At 56.7% G+C, this 3760-nt stretch overlaps 1 long non-coding RNA gene across 1 annotated transcript; it reads left to right on the top strand.

The window, feature by feature from the left end:
• The first annotated feature begins 202 nt into the window (after window positions 1–202).
• Window positions 203–2662, top strand: LOC122546526. Its single transcript, XR_006310764.1, has 3 exons — window positions 203–248; window positions 517–1150; window positions 2545–2662. It is a non-coding gene; the product is annotated as an uncharacterized LOC122546526 (long non-coding RNA).
• Window positions 2663–3760: the final 1098 nt, after the last annotated feature.

The raw sequence follows: 3760 nt of genomic DNA on the forward strand, positions 1-3760 counted from the left end.
CTCCCGGCCTCGGGGCGGGCCTAGTGCGACACCCTCCCGGGCCCAGTATGACACCCTTCCGGCCTCAGTGCGGACCCAGTGTGACACCCTCCCGGGCCCAGTGCGGGCCCAGTGTGACACCCTCCCGGGCCCAGTGTGACACCCTCCCGGGCCCAGTGCCGACCCAGTGTGACACCCTCCCGGGCCCAGTGGGACACCCTCCCGGGCCCAGTGTGACACCCTCCCGGGCCCAGTATGACACCCTCCCGGTCCCAGTGCGACACCCTCCCGGGCCCAGTGCGACACCCTCTCGGCCTCAGTGCCGACCCAGTGTGACACCCTCCCGGGCCCAGTGCGACACCCTCCCGGGCCCAGTATGACACCCTCCCGGCCTCAGTGCGGGCCCAGTGCGACACCCTCCCGGGCCCAGTGCGGGCCCAGATTGAGAGCCGCTGGGCCTAGCTTGGCCTCTACAAGCATTCCAGCCTCACCCTACTTCCAAAGCATTTGTCCGACCCCTGGAGTCTCAAGGTGAAGGCTCTCAATGCGGGCCCAGTGTGACACCCTCCCTGCCTCTGTGCGGGCCCGGATTGAGAGCCGCTGGGCCTAGCTTGGCCTCTACAAGCATTCCAGCCTCACCCTACTTCCAAAGCATTTGTCCGACCTCTGGAGTCTCAAGGTGAAGGCTGGTGTGTTGTGGGACTGTGTTCAGCGAACTAATGTCATGAGCTGCTAATGTATTCTTGTATTCTGTCGTGCTGAACATTGTATTGGTTTTATTTATTTTTCCCGTTAAGATTTTGTGCTTGAGCATCTATAGGCATGTACCCGGATTGCAGTGAGGCGTAAACCTTTCCCTGAACTCACCTGAATACGTGCGACGATTAAGTCGATTCAGTTCCGACCCTCTCCTCCGAGCCACCTCGAGCCCAGGCCCTTTGGAGAATGTGCAAAGCGAAGGAGAGAGTCACAGGGTGGTGAGGTCAGAGCCCAAGACCGGTCTGTCGAGCAGATCACGTTCGAGGGGTTGGGTTTAACCTTCAGGCTGGGTCGGTGTTGGAAAGGGCCGAAGGGAATTTTCCTCACGGCCGTTTCCGTTGTGTTCCAGGTTCGTGTGCAACGGCCCCGCCTCTGCATTCTCCCATGAAGAAGACGGGCAAGCTGCGCATGGGTACGCTCGTCGTTATTGGTCAGTGCTCTGGGTACAGGGGTTGGGAGGTCGCCTCGCGGCTGTCCAGGACGTCGGGTCGGGCCACTTTCGGAATACCGCGTTCAGTTCTGCTACAGGAAGGGTGTTGTGAAACTCGAGAGGGCGCAGAAAAGGTTTACAAGGATGTTGTAAGGGTTGGAGGGCTTGAGCTATAGCGTGATGTGAAAAAATGTCTTCCCCCGCCCCGGGGCTGGGAGGTTTGAATGGAAATCTTGCCCCGTCCACAGTGTGTACCAGAGGTGAGATCAATCAAAGTATTTAAAGGAGTGTAGATTTTTAAAAAATCTACTCTACTTTTTGTCATTTACATAAATGATTTGGATGCGAGCATAAGAGGTACAGTTAGTAAGTTTGCAGATGACACCAAAATCGGAGGGTGTAGCGGACAGCGAAGAGGGTTACCTCAGATTACAACAGGATCTGGACCAGATGGGCCAATGGGCTGAGAAGTGGCAGATGGAGTTTAATTCAGATAAATGCGAGGGGCTGCATTATGGGAAAGCAAATCTTAGCAGGACTTATACACTTAATGGTAAGGTCCTGGGGAGTGTTGCTGAACAGAGAGACCTTGGAGTGCAGGTTCATAGCTCCTTGAAAGTGGAGTCGCAGGTAGATAGGATAGTGAAGAAGGCGTTTGGAATGCTTTCCTTTATTGGTCAGAGTATTGTCGGAAAGATGTTGTGAAAAGGTTCAGAAAAGATTTACAAGGATGTTGGAGGGTTTGAGCGACAGGGAGAGGCTGAACAGGCTGGGGCTGTTTTCTCTGAAGCGTCGGAGGCTGAGGGGTGACCTTATAGAGGTTTATAAAACCATGAGGGGGCGTGGATAGGGGTAAATAGACAAGGTCTTTTCCCCCTGGGGTCGGGGAGTCCAGAACTAGAGGGGCGTAGGTTTAGGATGAGAGGGAAAAGATATAAAAGAGACCTAAGGGGCAACTTTTTCATGCTGTGGGTGGTACGTGTATGGAATGAGCTGCCAGAGGGAGTGGTGGAGGCTGGTACAATTGCAACATTTAAGAGGCATTTGGATGGGTATATGAATAGGAAGGGTTTGGAGGGATATGGGCCGGGTACTAGCAGGTGGGACTAGATTGGGTTGGGATATCTGGGTCAGCACGGACGGGTTGGGCCGAAGGGTCTGTTTCCCTGCTGTACACCTCTATGACTCTACTGAGGGGCTGGCGCAGAGAAAGGGAGTTGGGACCAGGGAATGCCTCCGTCTCCCCATCTCCGTCCCCATAGCGATATCGGGCTCTGCCACTCTCAGGTAGGCCTCGACGTGTGTGAGCGCGCTGTGGGTCAGGGGTCGGGGAGCACTATGAGTTGCCTAAGTCTGTCCCACTGGTCTCTCAGCAGGCGGGGCAAGAGCAAGGTCCAAACGTTCAGCACCCAGCGTCGCTTCAAACTCCGCGGTGGAAGCTGACTCTCTGGCAGTCTGTGAAGGTAAAGACTGTGTTGGTGGGGGGGGGAGGGCGCGGTTGGCAGAGTGTGAGCAATCCGCTCGGAGTGCAGTCCACACAAGGGAGCATCCAGCCGGAACGCGCGGACGGCGTTTGGCAATGATTTGGAGGTGCCCGGTGTTGGACTGGGGTGGACAAAAAGAAAAAAAATCACACAACACCAGGTTATGGTCCAACAGGTTCAACTGGAAGCACTAGCTTTCGGAGCGCTGCCCCTTCATCGGGTGGTCACCTTGGCAACACACTCAGAGGGGATTGTGGGATACTTGTCCACCGATGGCTGAAGGTGGCAGGGGGCGGGGTTAACAGGGTTGTGAAAAGGGACACAGCACCTGAGCCTTTTTACCCGCAGTGGCAGAGGTTATAACGGCGGGGTGGTTATGTTGGAGCTGGACAAGCCTTTGGTTAGGCCTCAACTGGGAGACTGTGTGCAGTGCTAGTCCCCACACGCTGCAGGAAGGGTGGGATCATACTGGATGGGGGGTACGGACGGAGATTCACCGGGATGGAGCTGGGGAAAAGAGAGACTGGATAAGCCGGGGGTGGTTTCCTTTCGAGTCGGGGAATGGCGGGGGATAAGATTATGAGGGGCATGGACAGAGCGGGCAGGAAGCAGCTGTTTCTCCCTCCCCTCCCTTATCGAAGGGTCAATAGCAAGGGGAGGGGGCAACGCCTCAAACTTAAAGGCGGGAGGTTTTCGAGGGGAGTTGAGCAAAATCGCCCGGAGGGTGGCGGAGGGGTGGGATCTGAGTGCACTGGAACCTCACCCCTTTAAGAAACCGCCTGCCAAGCGCTTGAAATATCCCAGCATTCCAGGCCGTGTGGTCGGGAGGTCGGACCAGCGGAGGTGGGCGGGTGCAGTCTCGATGGGCAGAAGGGCCTCTTCTGTGCCCGCACGGGACATCGGAGTGGGGCACCCAGACCGCGTTCGTTCCTCCCGCTGGCATCCACCTTCCGAGCCCGCGCGCACGGGCCCCTCCATCTGTGGGCACCCGGCGTTGGGGTTGTCATCGGATTTCAGGTCGGCTGACCGACTCTTCATCGAACCCGGAGGAATTGGGAGAGAGAGACAGAGAGACAGAGAGAGAAAGTCGGAGACAGAGAGAGAGAGA

This window comes from Chiloscyllium plagiosum, unplaced genomic scaffold, assembly GCF_004010195.1.
Source record: "Chiloscyllium plagiosum isolate BGI_BamShark_2017 unplaced genomic scaffold, ASM401019v2 scaf_48619, whole genome shotgun sequence".
Lineage (NCBI taxonomy): Eukaryota > Metazoa > Chordata > Chondrichthyes > Orectolobiformes > Hemiscylliidae > Chiloscyllium > Chiloscyllium plagiosum.